Source organism: Falco cherrug, chromosome 9 (assembly GCF_023634085.1).
Source record: "Falco cherrug isolate bFalChe1 chromosome 9, bFalChe1.pri, whole genome shotgun sequence".
Lineage (NCBI taxonomy): Eukaryota > Metazoa > Chordata > Aves > Falconiformes > Falconidae > Falco > Falco cherrug.
The window spans coordinates 6,080,439-6,105,847 of record NC_073705.1 but is presented as its reverse complement, the minus strand read 5'-3'; the positions used below and the strand labels follow the sequence as shown (position 1 = coordinate 6,105,847).

The 25,409-nt window shown below is 44.2% G+C and overlaps 1 long non-coding RNA gene across 2 annotated transcripts in view; it reads left to right on the top strand.

Annotated features, from left to right (window-relative positions):
* The window catches only part of LOC129736883 (uncharacterized), a 52,483-nt gene extending 27,388 nt beyond the window's left edge, over window positions 1-25,095 (top strand). Inside the window, exons 2-3 of one of the 2 annotated variants that reach the window (XR_008734026.1) lie at window positions 17,244-17,363; window positions 23,616-25,095. This is a non-coding gene — a long non-coding RNA (uncharacterized LOC129736883). Of the gene's footprint in view, window positions 1-17,243; window positions 17,364-18,524; window positions 20,087-23,615 lie in introns of those variants that run through there. The other variant, XR_008734025.1, reaches the window with a different exon arrangement.
* The last annotated feature ends 314 nt before the right edge of the window (window positions 25,096-25,409 follow it).

Below are 25,409 nucleotides of genomic sequence, written 5' to 3'. Positions count from 1 at the left end.
TGTTTTAGACAGCTCTGGCTGATATTTGCCAAAATAAATTGGCCATTTGGGGTGCTCAGTGATACAAAGTCAACTTACCAATTTGAAGTGAATGTGAAAGGCAATACCTGCTTTTAGTAATTCTTGACAATTTTAAAGAAAATTAGTATTTTCCTGACCATTCTTTTTGGGACAAATATAGAGAAAGAAGATATCTAATCATAATTATTTTCACTAACCAGAACTGCAGTGTTTCTTCTTGAGCTGATAAACTCTTTTTATACAATAAACAGCCCATGGGAGGCAGAAAGGGGAGGGAAAGCTTGGTGAAAAGATGGCTTCAATTTCTTGAATAACAGATTGTTTAGTAAGTTGACTGTCCGATCAGGAAATAGTCCACTGGATATGATCAACATCGACATTGCTAGCTGGACAACTTACAAAGAAGCATTTTGAAATTAATTTGATGATTATGAAAATGTCTTGGATCCTTTGCTGAAGGCTAAATAAACACAATTAAAATATTCTTAGTTTTCAATGTGCTTTGTTCAGTTCATTAAGTGTAACTAGAGCTTCCAGTTATCTGCATTTAGTTTTTCAAAAAATTGGAGGGTATTTTTAGAGCAATGTAAAGCTTATTGCTAATTACACCTGGGGGGAAATCTCATTAGATATTCATTTGCTTTCAGAGTTTAAAACAATTCTAATGAGCTGCATTAGTTGTGATAACACTGACTGACTTTCTCTTGTCTGCTCCCCCTGGCTTGTCTGAAACAAACAAAGCTTCTTTGGAGCCTGTAACTCAGCAAATGTGACCTTGGCTATCTTTGGGGTGGAGGGGGAGCGAAGTGTAGTCCAGAGGACAAGCAGAGAGTTTGCTGCAGTAAGGGCTTGGAGCTGGAAGTGGCAATGACCTTAGAGCCGGGACAGCTGACCAGGCGAGGTGTGTTGTCCTGTCCCTGGCTGCGTCACTGGCTGCAGCACCAGCGCAGTGCTGGGCCATGCCAGGCGCCTTTCTGGTGTTACCTGCCACTTTTGCTGTACTGCTGTGTTAAGATCTCAGCAAGGCCGTAAGAGGCAGCCACGCAAGCACCTGTGAGAGGCCTCACCTACTTTCTTCGCATACAGAATGAACCTTCCCATAGGCCATGCCTGGCCAGGTGGCTGCGGCTGGGGCTGGGGAGCCTTTGGACTCAGAGAAATTCAGGAAAACCCAAAGGAGCAGCTGTTTCCTCTTGACATCAGTACTGCTCGCAGTAGTCTGCAGCATAGAGCTCTGTCAGCCGGTATGTCTGTCTGGGACAATGCCATGAAGAGCTATCAGCTTAGTTCTCAGTCCTCTGCTCCACCAGCTGCCAGAAGAATTGCTGTGTTTCCAGTATTTATTCAGGAGATTGGAAGGGTTTCTGGTGAGGGACTGTCACTGCCTTGGATGACCTAAAACCTGGACAATGAAACAGCTCAAGCTGAAGCAAAGAGCTGGCTTGCCTTGCCTAGTGCGAAGGACATTGAAGTAGGGCAGACAGAGCAGAATAATTTTTACTTCTCCCTGTACATCAGTACATTTTGGATGAACTGGGAAGCCTGTGAGAAATTCAGTCTTTGAACTGGACACAAATTATTTAGGGCTGATCTTTTCCTCCCTCCCCACCAAGCCCCAACAATTACTCAAACTCAAGAACTACTTCTGCCCAAAACAAGTTTTGATCTTGCTCCTTTCCATTTCACATAACACCTTTGTCCAGGGCAATGTGAATATACAGAGGATAAAAATTGCAGCCACTCCACACAATGTACTGTAACTAGCCCATGCAATCACTTGAATATGTTTAAGTCAGCTCTTTCTAATCATGCAAAACATAGTGGCCTGGGAAAATGCCTGTTTCTGTGGCTATGTAAGCAACATAGGATATTCATCTCCTCATCTGGCATGCAAGGAAGAAAGCACACACATATCTCTATAAATGGCATAGCAGAAAGGTGACTGTGAACCGAGACACTCCTCTGGAGACCAAGGAGACTCAATGTGGATGTAAAGTGGCACATTGAGACAGGTTTACTGCTGCTTCTAGGCAGAGGCTATGAATTGAGCGGCAAGATAATGGTGTAGGAGTGATCACACACAGAGCAGGATATATGGGATTCTTTGGTAATTGGGGACATTTTGGCATTGGAACTGAGCAGGGTGAGAACAAGCTGGCAGAGTCTGCGTGTCAGCAGGAAGAAAAGGACCAGCTGGAAAGATGGAAGCTAATTTTGTTTTAACCTATTTGTTGTGGAGTAGAGATGAGGCAAGTAGAAACACCAGGCTTGGCTACTGGCAGAGAGAATACACCTGAGTCAGAGAGGAGCTGTCTGGACCAAAGTTGTAAGTAGAAAGGTGGAAACCAGACTTTATTCCTCAAAGGAAAAGAGAGCACAGGAAACGAAGCTTTCAGGGAGCTGGAGGGTGTGAAGTGGATGGTTGGTACCAAACCCCCTACTCTATGGCTCTCTTATTAAAGAGGTTAAAGGAACTGTGGGTCTAAATTGGAAAGGTTTTCACAGGCACTTCACAGAGCTGAAGTGTTTTGCAGGAGATTCCTCAAAGGTGGAAGGCGGACAGCCTCCCACCATTATTTAAGGAACGACCTAGATGTGCACCAGGGTCTTGCAGGGAAGTTCGTTTCTCTTCAGGTGAAGACAAGTCTTAGAAAATGTTTTAATAGATGAAAGGTGGCCTGTTGAGAAACGCACAGCTTGACCAAAGATAGCCAGTATGGTTTCCGGAAAGGACCTTTTCTGCCTCGCTAACTTTTGGAAATTTCTTTTTTTAGAACATACACTCCTGTCGGCATAGACAAGAGGCTAAGCAGCAGTCAGGAGAGGCTTGGATCTTCAGACAGTGTTTGACAGGGTCCCACGTCGGAGGTTAATGTCTAAAGGTGGGGAGTTGGAAAGGGGAAGAATTGGCTCACTGATTGAAAATTGGCCAGAGGACAGGAGCAGAGTGGGGAAAGGAGGCATAAATAGAAGCCTTTCAAGATGAAAGACAAGTTAATAAAGGAGCGTGTACTGTAGGAGACTGCACTGGCAGATCCTGGTCTTTCTGATAGTTACAGTGTATGAAAGACTTGGCTGAGGACATAGAAAGCAAGATTTCCTAGTTTGCAGATCACATCAGATTTGGGAGGAGTGGTGAATAATGAAGAATTCCAATACAGGCAAATTGGGGATCACTGCTAGGCTTTGATATGATGGCAAACACAGACCCAGACAGACAGAGCAATACATTTTACGGCAACGTATTTGGTTACTGGTATCTTAACTTCTTTTTAAACAGTCTGGGATGGTCATTGGTTTTAATACATCCCAGTAGGCTTTATTTCTTGCTGAGCTGCTGGAAGAGCCTCACAGAGAGTACGCTTATGTACATCGTAAATTTTATTTTCTCTTTTGGTTGGGGGTAGAACAACTGGACATGTTTCAAAGGGAAAAAGTATCTGAATGAAAAAGGGCAGAAAGTAGGAATGAATGAACTGGTTTAGAAGGGATATGCAGAGAGCTGTTCCTTTCAGATCCAGGCCAAAGTTCAGAATAGCTCAACTGACTTGGAGAACAAACCACATTCACCAAACCCACATATGTAGTAAAACCCATCTGCCTCAAAATTGAAGCAGCAGCTTTTCAGTATGTCCTGTCCCGGCAGTGGTGAACACCACTGGCCAAGATGAAGCCTTTTAAGAGTGAGATGATTATTTCTCAGTCACACTGCACAGCTGGGAAGGTAATTCACATGGCTATACATAACCTAAGGGAGCCTGGTTGACTGTGAGGGAGCCGATCTGTCATCTGGTCTATCATAGCTCTCTTGACTTCAAAGGATTGATGACATTTTCCATTGTCTCAGGATGAATACCATGGTGGTAGAAGGAAGAGATATCTGCTAGTGCTTAAGTGAAATTTCTCTTCAGGTCAGCTTCAGGTGTTTGGAATGAATTGTCAAAAGAAGGGGAGTCTTGGAAACAAAGTAGTGCGATGAAAGGCAGCTGTGTTCAGATGGGCTGAGTATCACTTCAGTGCTTCTGCCAAGTCAACAGAAAGCATGATTCCCAAGCCTGAGCTGGGTCCTGTTTGGAGATCTGCTGACATCAACTAGATAAAAGCACTTAGCTTGTGCAATGAGATGGAGTTTAACTGTCTGAATATGGCACAGAGGCTCTCCTTGAGATGTTTCTGAGCTTCTCCCAAAATGTCTGTTTTGAAAGTTAATCCTCTGAGTGTTTTACATCAATAGTGAAATGTCCTCACTGGGGATTTTCCCTAGACCTACTCCTCAGTGATTTATTTCTTGTCCTCCAACTAGGCTTGTGTAAATTCCTTAGGTTATTTTTTGGGTACTAATTACTGTGCAGTAGAAATTATATTATACAACTGGTAATGAGCAAAATCTCAGATACACTCATACACCAACCAAACCTGGAAAATTGTAATTAGTTCAGTATTTGATATTTTCTTATTCTGCATTCCACTTTTTTTTCCTGAGGGAAAAAAAAAAAAGCCCTACATAATGAGCTCTTTGAACCTAAATCAAACAACATTTTCAGTGGGGATAGGTAATGAAATGTTAGTCAAACCCACTGCAATGGGCAGATCAATCACTGCCTTGTAAGATCTTTAAAGGAACTCTGAGATAATGGTGGCAGAATGGCTCTCACAGCAAATCTTCCAGGCCAAGCCTTTGTGGTTTGCACAGGTATGTAGTGGAGAGCTCATTCTTTCAATCCCAGCACACTCAGAAAAATGAGTTGCCACTGTGCTGAAAGCAATGGGATTGAGACAAGAAAAGCTGCTTTCACTTTTGGATCAAGCCAGCAAATTTTCTGTGCCAAGAGGGAACCTGGAATGAGTATTAAGTCTTGCAAGAATGCTGAGGGAACTGAATATGTGTGCCTGGACTCATGGCAACAAGAAGGGAGCATATAAAGCAAACAGTTGTGAGCTACTGAGCTCAGTTGTTCACCAGGGAGATGAACGGCTTGCTGGAGCTCTAGTTTCCATATTAGCATCATACAACAGCCTCATCTATTAGTATAGTGTACTCTCACATCTGAGATGCTGCTGCAGCAGTGAATCACCTCCCAAGACACTAACTTTTTAGTTTCTCAGCAATAAGGCTTTTTGGAAAACAAAATATTGTTCCCCCAAGAAATTCTGATATTTCAGAATTTGGAGTATTTTTGTCCTAAATTATGATAAAAACCAAAATGTTGAAATGCTACATTGGACAAAACATCTGAAATATTTCAGTTGGGAACAAACCTGCAAAACAGCATTATCAAAACATTACCTTTCTCTAATACTGAGGCATTTCTGTGCAATAATTTTGAAGTGTCAGAGATGATATATAACAATAAAGTATATAGCGATATAGACTTCAGAATGTAGGAACAAATTGTTCAGAAATATTCCTATTTCAAGCTTTGTTGAACTGCCCATGTTCCCAGGGAGCACTTCTGTTCTTGATGAAACAGCATTTTCTGATTTTTGACATTCGGTCAAAAGCATTCTGAGCATCTCTGCTCAGCGAGAGTGGCTGCAGTGAGGATGGGCACAGCTCTTGTCACCCAATTTATTTAATGTTTGTTTTTGCTTCAACTGTAACCCTGGAAGTCTCTTACACTTGCTCTACCTTTAACATTATCTCTCTCTGTATTATTACTGCATGATTTGGAAATTAAATCCAGGCTGTGATCTTCTGTCATGCGTGTTGGAGGACTTGATTTCAGATTAGACAATAGCACTCACGGGATCGATAGCTATTTCAGCCAGTGCACTGATTCCTTTTACTGGCAGGCACTTCTCACCTGTCAGTGTGCTACTTCATCTCCTCTAGGTCCACCAGGACACTTATCTGTCTATCGATCTATCTATCTTTTTTGAAAACCTGTTCTGTTGAAGTCCTGAGAGACAAATCTGATGATGCATCATTGTTTGCTTGACCATCAACAGATTTAGCCAGTCAATCCTCATCCTGGGAACATATCTGCCACAACAAACTCCTCAACCTGCAGGTAATGGTGATAGAGATTTCACATCACCCAAAGCGGCAGGTGCAGAGCAAGGCCTGTGTGTTGTGTTCTTTTCAGAATCTTTCTATCAAACTCTTTCACTCACAAAGAAGCATGACAGCACAGTTCTGATAGGATTTGCATGGGAAAAGCTACAATGAATCTGTCACATACAAGCGGCAGGGGAATCATCCTGACAGATGTGCAAACTCTTAGAAATGCCCCAAAAGGTCCCTGGGAGGGCCCCTGGCACAGGGAGGGGAGGTGCTCCAGGCAGCTGCCAGCGCTGGCTCCACACATCCTCTCACAGGACCGCAGAGCACTCGGGCATGTTGAGCACACGACTTGGGTAGCACCATTCATCACCTGTTACCTGCCTGATGAGCCTGTGCTTTGAATTACTTGAAATACATACATGTGCTGTTAGTAATTTGCCCTTACTGAGCATCTCCCTAGGGTTCAGGTCATTGCTGCTGAAGGTGCCTGTTCCCTGAGCACAAAATGAGGAGCACCACCCCAAAGCACCCTCTGAGGAGGTGTAATACCTCTGCTCTACCTCCTTTCTTGGCCAGGGATCCTGGTGCAGGTTCATCCTTGAGCTGGATAGCTTCACCCTTTGTATTTTATTGCCTGGTATACATTTTGCAATTAGTGCTTGCCAAGGCAAGAGTCCAAGTTGCTTGGCCTCTGCAACAGGCCTTCCCTGACATTCAGACAGCCTCTGGGCCTTTACTGTCTTTCTAAACACTTTCCTTCTCTCCTGTAGAGCTGCCTTATTACAGCAATAAAAATAACAAGGTCCCTGCAGACCTCTTTATAAAGAACAATTTAGAGCCAGGAGTAAGCGTAAGGATTGGGATGAAAATAGGCTATCACAGTGCTAATGTGATATACAGGTACGATTCGTGTATTATATTGGTGCAGGAAAGTTGTGTGTCTTGGGAAAGCAGGGACTCGGTGTGGGACTAGTCTAGGTGACTGTAGACAGGCAGAAATAGTGGGTTTGATACCCACTGTGAGGGAAGAGTCTGTGACAGCCTAGGGTCACTGTGACAGGTTTGAAATGGTCTATTAATTTAGTGAATGCAAAGACCAAATACCACAGAAATCTATCCAAGGACAATACTAATGTTCAGATATGTTAGACTGGAACAATTAATACAAAATTACAGCCCAGATCCCATAATATCCACTCACTTCAGCGGGCATTTTCAAGTCCTTCTCACGGCCTCCATCAGTAGCAGCTGGGCTGGAGGGAGACATATGAAACAAAAGCAAAAAGGTAAAAACACTCCAGATCCTATCTCCTACCTCAAATATATTGCTCTGTGTCTGCCCTTCTGATCTGTGGCACTTCAGGTATCTGAAGAGACTACAGGCACAAAGCAATGTAAATTAGTTACTGAGCTTGCCCAGGAGTAAGAAGAGGGTTAAATGGCTTGCAAGAGTGGTAAGAAAAGGTAATTGAAGCTTTTGCTGGTAGTATGGGGAAAGAGGAAAGGAGAATGGAGTAGTGTCCCCCATGGAAGTATTTGTGAACTGAGAACCTGCTGCTGGCGGAGCTGCTATTTTCTTCCAAAGGCCAAGGATCCCAACTGGAACATGCAGCAAAAGAATCTCAGCTGCAACAGGGGCAAGGCCAGCCACACCACAGAGACAAAAGGCAAGAAACTTCAGAAAAGAAAAGGAATTTTTTCCCGTCTCCTGCTTCAGTTCAAATGGAGGGTAAATAGGAAGCAGGCTAGGAATCCTAAGGAGGTTTTCAGGCGTGTACGTTGCATGCAGTTCTGTCAGGAGGGGAGCATTTTGAAGGATGGCTTGCATTACTGGCATGTGCATAATGTTAATGTATTATCTTCATATTTTTTTCAAAAACAAATTATGCATTGGGAGACATATGAAAGCACAGCAGCTCCTGACACCAGTGAAGTGGAACAGATAGAATTATAAAGGCATATTAATAAAAGGTTGAGGTATTAATCACAGCCACGTGTTTTTCCCCTCCTGCTCTACACTCCATTTTTTTTCTTTTTCTTTTTTGTTTTACCAGAGGAAGTGAGGTGTACCTCTGGTTACACAGCCATTTTGAGTACCTGCTGCACTGCTGTTTTATTTCTGACCCTTTCTTCCAGGGTGGTTCCCTTCTAATATCTCTCGATCTGAAAGGTTCATGCTCTGCCTGCTAGCTGGAGGAGTAAGTGCACCAGGCATGGGAGCCCTGACAAGGGGGCTCTTCTACTGACTTCCACTGAGGTGTGCTAGATTCCAGTATTTGCTCTGTGCAACTCAGGAGAGCAATAGCTCTGCTGTTGCAGGATCGTTAGCTGCCCAGCGGTGTTATTTCCTGTGTGACATCTGCCCTGCTGGTAGTTTTAAATAGAGCAAGATGAAGATCCTAGAAAACCCAGAATGTCTTTACTTGGAAACCTCATTAAATAGAAATGAAATTGCTTTTGCTCTAACCACACTTTGTGATAGCTGTAGCGGGTTGGACTGTTCGCTTCCTGTAGCTATACCACTACCAGGAGCTTGGCTTAGCTAAAACATTTGTAATGCTGCATCTCTATTTGTGAGACTGCACCAAGAACCATTCCCATCTGTCCCATATCTTCTGTATCCAGGTGATTCAAAGCAACTTCTAGTGTTGCAGCTACATGAACGTAGGAGAGGGGTGAATGCATGTTGCTTTAATTTTTGAAGTGTAATGAGAAATCACAATCCAAACTAAGGAATTAAAAGATGAAGCTGCACTTTTCAAGCAGGGCTGTGACTTCTAGTGATTACAGCAGTAACTCTTTCCCCAGCTCAACAGCAACCAGGGTCTCAAACAAACCCTGAAGATATTGCAGAACTTTATATTAAAAAGATTGATGTGAAAAAGATTCTTTGTACCTCACTACAGTTGAGGGAGAAAAATAGGATTACACAGAGGAGGTGCAGTTTACCATTGTCTGGTAGGATTCACAGAGCCACTCTGCCACTCACTTGCTGAACATCTGGCCTGGAGGCTGTTGCAGGAATGGGGTAGGGAGCAGGAGGGAAGTGAAATGGGACAGCAGGATAAGGATATGTCTGAAGACCTTGAGCTCTTGGTGTTCATAATGGTGAAAAAGCAGACGGGATGCTAACCTGTTTCATGGCTTTTTTGATGTCTAACTTAGCTATCATTTCTGATAACAATTTTGTAGATAGCTATTTTAGAACAGAAGGTATGTTTTTTGTACTGTCCTGCTTGTGCTCTGACTGGAAGGTTTCTGGAGACACCTCCAGCTCAATAGCAAGAGGGCTTGCTTGGACCATCCTGTCCAAAAAAGCAGGGGCCCTCGCCTCACCCAGTGACCCCCAGCACCAGCCTCAGAAGTTACAGCTGAGTTAGAGCCCTTCTTTCAGCAGCAGACTTGTGCGTCTCAAAGACCTCTCGCTTAGAAGTGCCCCAAAAGGCTGAACTTCAACTGGATGGTCCGAGGGACATTTTAGTTGAAGTCCTTGGCTGTGTATGCAGGAGGAACAGCTCCACCGGCACTGAGCTCAGCTGGGGCAACAGGCTCTGCCCTGCCAACTGCACCTCAGCCGTATCAGCACACAGCACAGGGAAAGAAGGGTGGTCAGAGCTGTCCACAGTCTGTGTTCTCCCAGTCCCATTCACTGGGCAGGTACCTGGTCAGCTGAGCACAGGGGAAAGAGAGTCCTGATTTCATTTGGCTCTGTAGTACTCCATTTCATCCTCTTGTTTTCATCTTGGCTCATTCCTTGGCTCCCCTAAGACGTAACTTGGCAGGAGCACAATGCCCAGTGCACTCACTTGGCGGCCCAGCTCTTGCTGCACGGCTTGAGTGTTGCTAAATGAATGATGCAACTGACTTCTGAATCCAGGCCTCTCTTGCATATTAAGTTACTGCTGCCTCCTCAATATGTTTTTCTGTACTACAGGCAAGTCCCTGTAGTCTTTCCTTCTGCTTCAGGGAGGATTATCTGCCCCATATAAAAAGCCCACCAGAGCTGTCCAACATTTGGGCTGGTCGCAAAGAAACTTAAGGACCTGCAGGGAACTGTTTCAAAAATATAAAACAATGTCTCTCTATGCTATCCTCCCCAAACCTTTCTTCTGCTGACCAGCTGACACATATTAATGGCAGTCATTGTACAACCCCCCCACCTTTCCGATTCCTCCCCAACCCAACATGTAACATGCTAGGCTGCGTCCAGCAACACCTCATTTTTCGATTGCTCTGGGCAACTGTCGAGCTTTGCTCCATGCCTGCCCTGGGAAGAGGGGAGGACGGCTGTGAGCCCTGCTGGCAGTCTCCTCCTTGAGTTGTACGAGGCTTGCGAGCACGAGATTGCTATAATATTGAGCAAGGTTTTCCAACACATGCTTTTCTCTGGCAAATCGCCACCCACAGTGCAGTGTGCCAACATAACACTTTGACTTAAAGAGGGAAAACTGCCAGATAAATGTTTTAGTTGCAGGCCTGTTTCATTGTTGAATTCTAAAATCTTGGCGAAAGCCTTTGCCAGTGGATGGGGAAGAAGCCTTGCTGTTGACGCTGGTGAATAGGGACTAAGGCAAATGTGTTCAGGAATGACATTTGGTGGACATCACCCGCCAGCTAACTATGCTACATTCCCTTTCTGCACCAAAGGCGTGAGCAGATCAACAACAGTGGAGCGCGGGACCTTTTAATTGTCTAGTGGTCAACAAGCAATAGGATTTCTTGTGATTTTGAGGAATATATTGGTGATTTGGGGGCACTCTGAGACTGCAGCTTGCTTGCTTTTTGAGATGCTGGCCTTTCATGGTTAGGAGGATAAGCCCCTGGTGCCAAGCAACATTTCAGTAGGGCAGAACAGTACTAGACTAAAGGAAAATTTACGTATCATTTGAGTCCCTGGCTAAGGGTGGAACACAGCTCTGCTCTCTGCCACGCCTAGACTTCATCCTTTGGGGTATTGCCATTTCTGTGCTGTTAGCCGTATGCAACCTCTCCAGCTACCCTGAACACAGAGTGAAAATTGTCTGTGTGCATAATCCAGGCATAATGTCATCCAGCAGATCCTTTCAAAACAACAGGGATTAACACTCCTTTGCTTCCCTCTGCCTGGATCTACAAGCACAGAGGTGTCAGAAGGACATTCTGTGCTCTTCTGTCCCAGACCCAGAAAACCAGAGGATTAGCAAAATGTCGAAGAATTAAGTGATAGGAAGGAAAAGGCTGAACTTCCCTGTCAAAGCACCACTTAAAATAGAAAAAACCAAGACTACCATAATTGTTGATTTTCTAAAGAAGCCCTTGTTTGCATGGCCTATATCTTCCAGGGTAGCCACCTACACAGCTTTTCTCCATCAGGGATCATTTATTTTGTTCTCAGATCACTGTCTACACTAATTGTCTTAAACAAGACTAACTTCCTTTCTCTTTATTCCCTAGTGGTCTTGATAGGTTTTAATTACCTTTAGGTGGTTCCCCGTATAATTGCACATCAAGTTCATTAATGATCACAATATGTTCACCTAATAGGTTTCCATTAAAATCCAATGGGTTCCCATCAAAATGAGTTATGGGAACTGACAGAAAACTCACTAAAATCCCAGTACCTTTAGTTACAGTGAATTAAACCTTGTGTCTATTAAGAAAGATTAAAAACAAATGCCAAGATGAAAAAAATCATCTCACAAATCAATAAATTTATATCTAGAGTTCTACAGAAACTACCAAAAGGACCTTACTTCTCTGAGCCCAGTTAAAAAATAAAGTTTTGCCACCTTGACCTGATGGAGCATATCATGAAAGTTTATCAGCTAAATCAGCAGAAAATAAAAAGCTAACTTCATTCCAGTGCATTGAAGTTTTGGAGGAACAGAGAAGTCTGAATCTCTTGCTCGTCCCACTTCTGTTTGTGTCACAGCATCCTAAGGTTGAAGAGGGTATTAAACCCAGTAGGTTTAATAGCAGCAGTATCTGCTGTTCTGCTCCTTATATTCCCTACTCCCTGCAGTCCGGGTGTAAAAGGAATCTACTCAGAACTTCTCAGGCGCAAACCACAGTACCAGACTCTGACCTACCCCATCACTTTGTTTTATGACAGGACACAAAAAAGCGCAGCTCAGGCAGCTCTCCTGAATCTTACACTCCCTCTTAATTATCCTGGCAAATAATCTTTTACTTGCTTCCAAAATGGGCAGCACCCAGTCTTCCTTTCTCAGGTCTTTCCTCCAGATTCTTTCCTGAAGTTCGACTTTGTCCTGGGGCACCTGATATCTAGGGATCCTGTACCCCTGGCTGCAGGTTTGGAACCACATGCCTTTTCCATGTGCCTCACTTCATAGCTTGTTATATGACATGCACATGTGTTTTATGGCAGCTATGAATTGTTCAGTACAAATCCACACAGTATGTTTGCTGAAGAGCAAAGGAAAGATCATAGGGCTGGGTTTTCAGGGGGTCATGCCGGGAGCCTGCTGCGGGTGCTGGGGGTGCTGAATGAGCACATGTGGCAGCAGGTGTGAGAGAATGAAGGGCAAGGCCAATATGGATGGATGGAAAGTTCCTGGCTTTTCCTTTATCTCTGCACCTTCCACTACAAGCAGATCCTCCCTCTCTCTTTTGCTCCATCCCCTCTCACTTTCCCACCTTTCACTCCCGACTGCAGTAACCTCCTGAGGTCCTGCAGCAAACTGGGGAGCTATTTTGTCACCCTGCTCTCTTGACCCTTGCTCTCTTCTGTGACTGGCAGCCCAGGCGCTGGCCAGGGATGGTTGGAAAGGAGAGGTCATTCTTGCATTTTCAGTGCTAAGATAAGCCCAAGTAAGAACTTCTCGAGGCTGTGAGGTGATGTCAGCCCTGGTGCTGTTTGTACCCTCTCATTCCATCTGGATCTTGTAGGCTAAGAGCATCTTTGAGCTGACAAAGTGCCCAGGACAAATCTTCTCATTTGTACCTGAGCTGCCCGTGCAGTGTTGAGCCCCATTGAGTGGTTCTGCTGCTACGTACTGGTTTCTGCTACAACAAGCAGGACATCAGTGAAAAAATCAAACTGCTCTAAATTCCAGTAAGCAAATCTGTGACTCTTCATGGCAACTCCACATTATTCCCAGGTTGTTTGCTATTTTCTCTGTTCTTCCTTCCCTGCTGCCTTCATTATCACGCTGAATATCACCAGGGCAGCATGACAAGAATCTAGAGAGACACATTATTAGGACAGGCTTGTTCATACCTCTGAACTGTAGCATTTGTTAACATTTCTGAGCTTGAAAGGGTGGGGGAGGATGGCAAAATCTGCTTTTCCAAATTAGAAAGATGTATTTTAACGGTGTGTCTGGGTGAGATACGTATTTCACAGTTGCTAATAGTGACCATTCAGGGACCTCTCTATTGCTCTGCCACACAGCAAGCTCCTTGGAGTGGCACAGTCTCAGCAGGGGGTTGTCCAGGTCCTGCCCCTCCAGGCACAATGAGCACGGGATCTAGAGTGTTATCCTTGCCTACTCTTTGCTTGTAGGTCCCATTACAGGTGCTTAAGCAGCTCTGACCCTGTACAGTGTAGTTATAGTGCATTATAAACTCTCTATATAAGAGGCAGTACGATGACTCGCAGGCAGCATTTCAGCAGCAGTAAGCAATGGGCTGCTTAAAAGATGGGGGAAACAGTATGCAGCAGCCCCTGCTCCACGCCTGCAGCTGAGCCACGTTCGCAGACCATTGGCGGGATGGTAACAGGAGTGCCTGGAACTTCAGGCAGGGGTGTTCAGGGCTGGGATGTGGACACTTTAATGTGACCTTATGTGTGCTGCCAAAGGCCAGGTTTTCCGACGAGTGCAGCTTTCATTTTGTTGCTACAGGTGTTGTCTGCCTTTTAATGTTAGTTTGCAAAAAGGCTGCCCATGAATGCAGAGAGCAGTACCTGTTCTGTGTGTGGATGGGTTCAGTCTAGGATCAGACTGTCCTGGAGTAAGATTGTCTGTTTCACACAAGGCAAGCAGGGCTTAGCATAGGAAATCAGGACATTACTTTTCCTCTTTTAATTCCCTTGTGTGTCTAAGTTAAGAGCACAGAACTGCAGGACACAGACCTTTACTTTCCTGTTTCAGCCAAGTGCCAGGCAGCCTTTCAGTGGTTCCCAATAACTTCAGCAGGAGACAGAAAGTGAAGGGAACTGGCTTCCTGCCACGGCAAAGGTTTTTTGCCTGTTTCAGGCAGCTTCCTAAAGTTCCCTTAGTGCCAAGAGGGGAACCAGAGGAAGTTCCTACAGACAGAAATGTGGTAGTACCATTTCCTGTTATGAAAACCCACCAAAGCAACAAATCTTGGGGGTTTCATTTGTTTATCTCAAAATGAACTAAGAAACTTAAAAGTTTTTCTCACAGGTAATTAACTTATGATTTTTCTCTGCAGTTGCTGGAGGTAATTTAGCATTTTAATTAGCTCTAAGCTACAAACACATGACTGACCTGAGAAAGAAATGAAAAATTGTTTTCTGGCACTTAGAAGTAAATAAAATAGTCCTCCTCTTGCCACCAACTTTTATTTAGCACTGCTAAAAGTTATTAGAATATCAGCCTTGGAGACTTATTCTTCCTCCTAGACAGGAGACCATATCTGTTCATAAGGAAGAGAATGCTGCTGCTGGAAGTGCACCAGGTGTCTATTCAGCTCTGGCCTTACCTGGCTGAACCACATGTAAATAAGCATCTGTAAGAGAAGGCAGTGAGTGGAGGACATTGAAGGTAGCCTGAGGTTTGCGGAGAGCTGTCTTCTCCCCTTCTTGCTCCTTCTTTCCCTGTGCTCTTCCCTCGCTCTCTGGCTGCAGATGTTTCAAAGCCATCCTGATTGCACTGTTCTCCAGTTGGTCACATTTTTGTTGACTGGCTTTTTTTTTTTTTTTTCTTTCCAGGAACACATGTGCTTTGCTTTCTCTCCAACTCTGTCAGTTTTTATTAACGCAAACAAAATTTAGGGAAGCAAATACCCCTTTGAAAATACTTTCAGTAATTTGATATGATACTGTCTGAGAAATGCTGAAACCATTCCAGGGCTCCAAGAGAGCAGACTGTGGTGGTGTCAAGGAGAGTTTTACAGCACATGCAGCTGGGTCCACAGCTCCTGTTACAGTCTGTCAAGGCTGGTCTGTTCGGCCCCACTCTGCTCGTTACCACTGACAGACCGTTCGGGTGGTTGAACAGGAATATGAAGTGAACTGACTGGTGGTGTGTTGCAGGGTATGGGACAAGGCGTGCACATCACGCAATTGCTTGCCCAGCCTGGCTTCCTGATACTCCCTATCCCATTCAAGCAATCCCGTCTCAACTTGCATGCAATATTTTATATATTTGAAGCACTAATATGGGCCAGGCAGTGGCTACCCGTGTAAACAAACCCGCAGTGTCCTTGGCAAAGGTGGGATCAGAGTGCCAATGCGAGTCTGTGTGGTCCAGCTGCCTTCCGTGGAATATAGCTAATTTACATCAGCTGAGAGTACTGGAGTACTTGGGAAGACAGTGGGTTTGACTTCAGTACTGAGGAATGGGGACATGGAGAGCTGGACTTGCAGAGCTTGTGGTTTCAGGGAACACGAAGCACCTCCTGACCGCAACAGAAGTTGTGAGTGCTCAGCACTTCTGAAAACTGGGCCTGCTATCAGGCTTAACATACACAGTACGGTGTCCCGCTCTGTGGGAAACTGCACTCAGCTTTGGCTGAAGAGACCCAAAAGATTTAACATTAGGAAGAAAATTGCACTGCCAAGAGAGACCACTTTGCACACAGGACAAACTATGTAGGAGTGAAAGCAGCATGTAGAATGGCTGTTAGACTCAAGCAGAGGCCAAGGGATGGACGACTCCTTTACACTTATATCAGTGAGGCTTCAACTACTACCTGTATTAGCTTAACAGGCCCTGCCTAAGACCTTGAGCCCTGGGCAACTTCCCTGCTCGCTTGCTTCCAAAGCCAGCAGTAGGAAATCACAAAAGCTATTTCAGATACTTTGAGACACATTAGAAGTAACCATGATTACTTCAGTGGGTGAAATGAACTGGAAAATGGACTGGAAGGATTAAGACAGCCAAGGATTTTGTTTTTAAAAAATGGTGCTTCTGGAAGAGGGAACAGGCAGTAGACCAAGCTGTGCTGCAGTGCCTGGCTGCTCCTGACATAACACAAGAAGAAATGGACCTGTATGACGTGTATGTAGAGCCCCAGCTCTGCGCCATTTTGTATGAAGAAGCTCAGGTGTTGCCCAAGATCAGATATTAGATGTTGTTTGACACCTGTGACTGCCAGACCAGAGAGGAAAGATTAAGTTTTCATATTAACAGTTCTTGGCAAGCTCCAGATTTTTCAGCTTTTCATAGTTTGCAGAGGCGCCAAGAACAGAGGCAAACAAAAGGTGAAAAATGTTTCATTCATCCTGTAAACAGTGAGTTCAGGGACACCCATTATTAACAGAGTCAAGTGCAGAAACTCTGGATCCAACCCTGGGCAGGAATGCTCTCTTCTGAGACTTGTCTTCTTTGGATCTTTGAAAAGGAGATGAATGCTTTCTGCATTTGAAAGCAGCAAGGGGGATGGAGCAAATGCAAGGACAATTTAGTGAAACTCTTCTTTCTTGTCAAATCGAGCATAAGATGTTAAGTTTGTACATACCATAACTGAAAGGCGCTTGCTCTCCAGAAAACAGTTCATAAATTTCCTTGTGCTCCCCACCCTGTATATAATGTCCACAGTAGATAACCCCTTTTTCAATGCTAAAGGAGACATATGCCAAAGAAAAACTTTAAAGAATCATTGCCTGAGATTCTTTAGAATTTTTCAGAACCTGCCACATCGTTCTTAACCTTCCACCATTTGTAATGCACTAGGGCAATCTCCACTACTGTGACAAGTCTTGCAGAGAGACCGTGTACGGCAAAGCAGGAATACGAAGATTAACAGAAAAAGAGAGTCTTTTTCATACAAATTGTACTTTCAATTCAGCAAAATTATTGTCTGGGTCAAAAACTTAACAGGGCAAAAAATATATTTGGGATCTCTGGATTGTCTCATTACTCACATGTAATAATGAGTTTATAAACACCACATCACATCATTCTGGGCTGGATAGCTAAACCTTGCTGCTTCAGAGCACAAATTGCTGTCCTGCTGCGGGGGGCGGGGGTGGGGAGCAGAGAGGAACTTGCACTGCGGGCAGTGCATTTTGCACTTTTCTCTCTAACAGCTGCTGCTGGCAAGTGTGGGAGGCAGGACCCTGGAGCAGACAGACCACTCAGCTCATCAGTTACAGCAGTCCCTGTGCTCCTGGACCCGTTCCTGGGAGGCTGATATTTTATCTTTTGTGGTGAGTCATGCTGCTGCTCAAACTTTGTGCTTCTGTGATTGGTGCTTTTGAATATGTGCCTAGTATTAGAGGATCAGGGAAGGATTCCTCTGCCATACAAGCTCCAGCACACTCATACCCCAGTGGAAACAAGGTGCACGTGTTCTTAATAAATTACGTATCACCTAAGGTAGATTTGTGTAAAAAGAAACTTATCGACTTACTTTACAAGCTGAAAACTTATCCCAGGTTCACTGAGAGGTTCCCAAACCCTCTGCTTAGACCTGGCTGTTTGGTGCTTTGGGGAAACAGTGGGGAAACATGCACTTAAGCGACACTTTACATTGTTGTTGTGACATCTAGCAATACTAGAGCTTTGTTTGGTTTGAAAGTCACAGGTGAAAACTGACGGGAGTTTCAAACCTTTGTCAGCAAAATACTGCTTCCTCCCCTAGCCTTGATATATCAGACAAATTCCAACCTTCAAAAGCAAAAGATACCAACAGGCAGAAACTACATCTAGGCACAGAAGTGGCTTTGCTGGAGAACAGTGTATTTCAGTGTAGTGATTTAGGGAATCTGTCTACGTGCAACTTGTGAACTCTGGCAGAGGTTATGGAACTGCTGCATGAATGTTTCAAAGTATGTTGTTTCCACATGTCACATATCTTTCAGATCAAGCAAAATGGAGGTCCCTTATGTGTGAATAGGTCCCACAAACATGAGAATAAAGGAGGGCTGCAGCCAAGGCAATGTCTCAGATGATTCTGTCTGAGAGCTGGTAGGGCTGGGAAGCCAAATAGGATGTAATATTGGGGCTTCAACACAGCAGAATCTGAGAGGTTAAGGAAGAATTTAGACTCTTTCCTGCATAGAGAAAGCATGATAAGGAACACAGAAAAGAGACCATAGTTTCATCTGATGGGGAAGGTACGCCCTTTATCACTCGAAGACCAGCCACATTAAAGGACAACATTTGCATAGGAATGAAAGAGAACTAGAGATACTTTACTGTCCTTTGGAATGAAGAGCTATTTTCTGCTGTCTCCAAACACTGTTCCTCAAGCATACTCCTTGATGGCTTTCAACAAGCCATGGAGTTATTTTACACGCTTAAAAAGCATTCCTGAAAACCATTTTTCAGTTGCGCACACCATTTTTGAGTTGATTTAATTTCTGCAGGCTTGTGATAGGCTGCCATGGGCAGAGAGAGCTTCAAATAGCAGGGTGTTGAAGAAGCAGACAAGCTTCTGTGAAGGAAACACAGTCCTTGAAGTACTTCAGTTCTGAAAGCCTCTCTTATCCAGTGGTAAGTACTGCTGGGAGTAATCAGCAGAGTTAATAGTGTGTGCTCAGAGGAAAGATTTTGCCTGAGTTTCCATATGTCTGTGTAAACCCAGATCCAACTGATAACAGAACATGAACACAATAAATGGAATGAGCTCCCCAGGTGCAAATGGCACAATACAACATGGGTGTTCCCAGCACAGGTGATGCTCACACAAAATGAAGGTGAGCAGAGACATCCAGAGCTCTCTGGAGAGCTTCTTTCCAGAAAACAGACCCATCTGATTTCTATTATGGGAAGGAAACCAGGTGGCAAGAGTTCAACTGGTCACTAGAGAATTATGGGGAATGTCCACTGTGTGTAGGCAAAATGTCTTTGCAGCATGCAGGAAGTCAGCCAGGGGGATCCAGTTTGGGATGCCAGTGCTGGGAATCGCCACTTCACAGGGAGCAGCCTGACTCTGCCAGAGATGTGTCATGCAGGGCTCCATGGTGAAGAGTCATTTCTCAATGTGCTCTCACAGGAGCTGCAGCTCCAGTTTCAGCTTTAAACCTGTTCTTTGTGTGCTGCTAACTGTAGTGCTGCAACAGCGCAGAACTCAGCATGGGCCAGAAACCCAGCCCAAAAGGCTGGGTAAATACTCGGGGCTAAGCACTAACAATACTGTTAGTCACAGCAGCTGCATTGCCCGCAGAGCCAGAACAGGGCTGCTTAAATCCTGCCCAGTACTTCTGTCACTTAGTTGCTGCAGTGACTGCAGAGTAGACAAGCCCCATTAGAAATAATGCATAAAGGTTAATGAAATATTTGTAGCTGTTTTAATAAGTGATTAGTCTTTTATTACATACGGTTACACAGTCCAGCAGAGCAATAGATTGTTTTTAATTGTAGCTTATCATTATCTATGGTAACTTCCACTGATGTGCTGGTAACCATTTTGGACACATGCTGCTTATATATATATAGCAAGCCAACAGCTTCAATTAATTATTTATTAATGCCTTTTAAGCTGCGTAGAACTGGTACCATAACATGAAGCATAATCAGGGCAGCTCTGCAAAGTATCTGTGGTATTGCAAGTCTGGCTGGGAGTGCCCGGAAAGATAACTGTGCTTAGCAGGAGCTCACACAGCTGACTGCAAGGGCAGTGTAAGCAGTGGGGCTGTGGGTTTTGTGGCATTTTAGGAAATCTGGAATGCTGCCACGCTTATGTGGGAAATGCCCAGCTCAGCCTGGTGTGTCTTTCCCCAGATGACTTCATAAATGAAAAGCTAAACTGGGTCAGCCTGAACAGCGGCCTAACTTTAAACTGTGCCCTAGGCATCTGCCTTGGGCACTGATGGAGACAGGACACTGGCTAGATGAGCCTCTGGTCTGATTCAGTGTAGCTCTGTACCTGTACCAAAACTTGCTAGCTCAACAAGTGAGTGTCTGTCTAGGCATTTCTACAGCACCAATCCTCTAAGCGCCCTGCCCAGTGTCTGTGTGACTGCTTGCTGCGTATTTCCAACTGAAATGGCAGTTCAAGGATGTGCGATACAGAAGGAGTCCATCTGTCAGTGAGATAACTTAGGGACTCTCCCTTATGCTCATGGTTGGATGCAGGCTCCCACCCTTCTGCTTTCAGTGGTGCCTATGATTTGCCTGGCAACCCCTTTGCTTTTAAAATGTAGACCAGTGATTTGAATTTACGCAGAGCCTGAGGTTTGTGTGGCTGTTCTTGCAGTGCTACCATGTGAGTACAGTTTTTAGGTATCTATGCACAGAGAGCAGCTTTTCTTATTGTTAACTTTGATTAAATAAAAGCTGGTGAAGAAACCTCTGAGCATGACTCACTATCTCACTCTCTGGGTCTTGAAGTCACTTCTTAGAAAATGAAATGGGGAGAGATACTGTTGCATCCCTCTGATAATTGTCTGCAAAGAGGGTGATGTGAGTAATGATCTAATTTTGTCATCTTGTGGTTTGAAGAACCATCAGGACTGGTTGAAGATCTGTAATTAGTGTACGGCTGGTAAAGGATATCTGATACAGTCATTACCAGTTCTGAGGCAATATGGAAGACAGAGAATATGAAGGGGAAACTCAGCTCAATGTACTTATTGACTCATCAGGCAAATGCTGGTGTGTTATCGGGGCTGATTAGCAATCCGGTTACTCTGTGATCTCACTGGGCCACAATAAAACCGAAGGCGGTCATTAGCTCTTATGAAAACTCCCAGGGAAGCATCGCTTTGAATGGTTCCTGTCTCCCTGTATGAGCCTGTGGACACACGGATGGCTGAGTCTGACAGTGACTCCACTTACCCAGTTATTCTCCAACTTTGGCACTGCACTCACTCGCCTGGCTCCATGGGCTAGAATTTGCCACATGATCTTTAAAAGCATTGGAGAAATGACACAGAGGGCAGGATTCATGCCCGTTTATCCCTTAGGATTACTTTCATGTGTTTGTTCCAACCCAATTCCTGCTACTTTGCAAATCCAAGAGACTGTAGGGATGACACTTCCTATAGAGTAGGTAGTCCTCACCCTTTTGAAAAGCCTATCTGTTTTAACAGCAAAAAATTTCTTGATACAGCTACAGCAGCAGACAAAAAGATGTACATGTGGTTTGCTTTGGCGCCACTTTCCTGAGGAACAAGGACATGAGTGAGCTATAAATAAAAGATTTGTAGGGACACTCACCCTGGGGCAAATGTCCTGCTTCAGTCCAGTGCCTAAGGATGCTGAGCTGGTGGAGACAGCAGAGTGAGGAACAAGGACCCTGGAACCTGTAAAACCATATTACAGGTCTGCCTTAACAGTAGCCTTACTAACACATTCCTTTTCCTTCAGACTGATCCCAGGTCAAACAACCCTTCTGCTTTGGGACAAGTCTGATAAGTATATTTCTTACTGATCCCATCTTAGCATGTTTTTTTTTCCCTTATTCTGCAATTTACTGCTTTTGAGGAACAACTGACTGATGTGGCGCTAAAAACAAGGGCAACACTTTAAAAGTCAAGAGTGCCAAGAAAAGGAGCTCCTTTTGTTCCAGAGCTGGGGAGAAAGCAGCTCCAGTTCAGCAGACAAAGGACCCTCTGGGATAATAAAGTGCAAAACAAGTTTTTGTTGTTTCACAATCACGGACACAGTTCTACACCTTGTCTGAGAATCTTCTGAGTCCCGAGATTATCCTAGGAATCCTTTCCTGTTAATCCCGGGTCCCATCAAACAGTTTTCACAGCCACACCAAGCATCTTTGTTTAATGTTTCATTAAATATCTGTGGATAGGTCTCATTTTCATGCTGAAAGGTGCCACATGGAGGACAAAAAATGGAAGCATGCACAGAAAAAATGACCTCTCAAACATTCACCTTCTGCTTTTCTCAGCTGGGCCTCAGGGTTTAGGTGCAAATGAGAAGCACCATGGTCTTACCACCCCCTCCAAGTAGCATTAAGTATCAATAATGGAAGTGCTTACAGATACCCTGTACAATTCAACCCTTATCTTTTATTTATAGCTGACAAAGCTCAGAGAAGGAAAAAAAATATCATCATACTTTAAATAATAGAAGGTAGAGGTATTAAAACTACCCAGGCAGTTACAGTAGTTGCAGAAATGTCTCCCAGCAGACCTGAGTGTGCATACACTGACTGCATTTTTAATTTTTAAAACATATTTCTTTCAGAATTATTCAGCAATACAAGAAAGCCACTTTTATGGGGTGATAAATTACTGTAATAAAGTGTCTTTTGTCCAAGCATACAGAAAGAAAGCCATTGCAGGCAGCAAAGACAGGCGTTAGCCCCCAGAGAGCCAAGACCCATAAGCAGAGGAGCATGTTGATTTGTCTCACATGATTTTAATTATTTTTAGAGCATCCTCTCTGGTTTTTAACTGCAATTTTGCTTTCAGTTAAAATTTATATGAGGGTTTGATTTCTCTCTGAGTTTTGAATGCAGTACTAGACCTTTGCACTGGTTCTGGAGAACTCTGCTGCCCCTTCCCTGCAGCCCAAGCTAAATGACACTGTACCTGTCATTTACGTGCAATTAGAAATACTTTGATAAGATTTATATTCCTTTGAAAGTTTAGAAACTTCTTGCAAGTATTAACTGAACAAGGAATCATGAGTGATAATTAGGGGTCTGAGCCAGCTCCCTTCAGGGCCAGTGTGTTTTTATCACAGCTACATCCATCATTTTAGCAGGCTGGTGTATGATTACGCATGCAAATGGAGTCACTCAGTTCTCAGTGGACTAAGTGCCAGTGGACACAGGGCTTTTTTGTTGTCCCTCTGGACAGGAGTGTCACACTTTCACCCTTTGCTTCTCTATTAATCATCAGCATTGTTGTTTTGTAAACCCAGATTATCTTTAACCCCAGTCCTATATATACCTATATCCCTGTTCTGCACGTAATTTTTGCCCCCAAAGCTATGGCGTTTGAACTTCAGAGAATAAAGTACATTTAATTGGACCTATTATTTTCTTGCAAAGGCAAAGCCTTTCAGATCAGGCTTCAGCCTCTCTGTGCCAATGAAAATACACATGCCTAATTATTTCCATTTTTCAAAGAACCTCAAAGGCAGCTGATGAAAGGAACCTTTTGCAAAAGCTCACAGCAAACAGAGTGAAGTCACCTAATGTGCAGAGAGAGAAAGCAGTGATCTCCTCCTGTGTGCATGGGGCCAGTGACGCTTTGCATTGCCTTGAAAGAGGGTGTCTCACTGTTGCTCTGGAAAAGAAGATTGTTGGGAAACGGTTGAATTCATGTCACCAGAGAGTTTTTAGGGGGTTTAGAGCTTTTAGGGCATCAAGCCTTTTGGAACAGGACAAAATGTTTTACCCTGCTGCTGATGCCTGTACCCACAGGAGGCACAGCCCATTGTCCAGATTAATCAGGTGTTTCTTCCTCAATTTGAGAAAAAGTTTTTTTCATTGCAATATTTATGCTAACAACTTTGGCTTCACTGACAATGTACTTTTCCTTCTCTAGGTGTCATATACATATTGAGTAAGAATTTTGCTGTTGCCCTGAAAAGCTCATGGTCTTAACAAGCAGTTCTGCTTATGAGCAGCTGAGGGTCAGTCTGAGCAGTGGTACTGCAGAGTTCCTCAGTCTTCTCCCATTGTTGCCCACTGCAGCCCAGCAGCCCTGGAATACCCTCTCAAGCGAGTCTGAGAGTCTGTTAGCATCAGTTAGCATGTGTTAGCCTCTTGCATGTGTGTGAGCTGAGATGCCTTGCTTTTCTGTTCGGGTGCCAGGTGCTATTGTTTGAAGGGTAGCATGGGTTTCTTCCACTTAATAGTGGCTGAAAACCATTCCCTATTATGTTGATCTTATTTTGCTTTTAACATACTCATGTCTTCCCCAAGCGTAGCAGTACTGCTTTGTATTCTTTGCTGCAGCTAACGTGTGACACTTTCACCAAGGCAAGTCACAAAACCCTTCTCTGTTTTCTCGGGCTGATGCCTGAACTGGATGCGGACTCAGACACTCACACAAGCGCTGACGGACGGGCAGAGAGCGAAGCCCTCTCTCGCTTCTCCCCCCTTATGCGGTTGAGCCATGGCTTCATTGCCATGATGGTCTGTAACAGTGCTGTCACTGATCACTGAGCTGGGAAATCTGAGAGCAGCCTGACAAGGCACTGCCAATTCTCAGAGGGAGTCACAACAGCCTGCCAGGTCAGGGATCTCTGCATGCAGTGGCCACAACCACCTCTGCATCAGTGTCTTGTCACTGAAAATCACCTCCTGCAAAGCGAGCGCTTCCCCTAGAGCAGGTAGGGGAGGAAAACAGCTCTCTGCCACCCGCGGTTTAAGTCCTTTCTCTAGCCCTGACACCAGGCCTGCCTTTGTATGGGAGAGCTGGAGACCTTTCAGCAATGACAGCCTACCCCCAGCTGGGAGGACGGGGAGGGAATACCTTGAAGCTCTGGACTGCTGCTCAGCTCAGGAGGGAGAAGGGAGCAGGTGGGAATTCATGGCCTGTTGCATTTTTTCACACAAAATGGAGGACGAACAGTGTCCTGTTCGGCTCTCTGTATACACCAGTATGCCCCACTTGGCTTCTGCTGCTGTTACCTGTAGCTGCTCCATCCACTTCTTTTGCTGTCAATGGAAGATTGATGCAGTCTGGAAGCTTTTGCCCCCCATTCTTCAAGGATAGTACTTATTATGAATTTGTTAGCCTCAGAGGACTTGGCTTAGGCCCGGACAAAGAGATTTGTAACAACAGAACACACTTGAATTGAAACAAAGACTGAACTCAGATAAAAACTATTCTGGATTTTTTGGTCAGCCTGCAATCATTTGTTCAACTTTTATTGACTTTATCTTGACTATTAGAGGACTTTTCTCCATCTGGACTTAAGCCCAGCTGGACTTAAGCATATGCTTAGGCTAAATATGAGTTAAATTACTGTGCTGAATCAGGGCTTTTCTTCTTTCTGAGTTATTTTGCTGTGAATGCATTTTTGGTGCACATGAATATAAACTGAAGCTGTTATGCTAATAAAGTTGAACCTCCTGATTTTAATATTCTACATTTCTTTTCATTCTACATGGAGACGGTGATGACTTCTTTTGTATCTGAGATTTACATGCAGTCCCATATTTTAACAGTGACACATAATTTACATGTGATTAGATCAAAGTATTTACTTCCACCAGTTTTAAAACAACAAAATCTGATATAGAATATGCCTATTTTCCACACCTTTTAAGTGAATACAGAATAGAAATAGCAGCTTGAAGTAGCAGAAATTTCAAGAGATCTGAGTTTAAG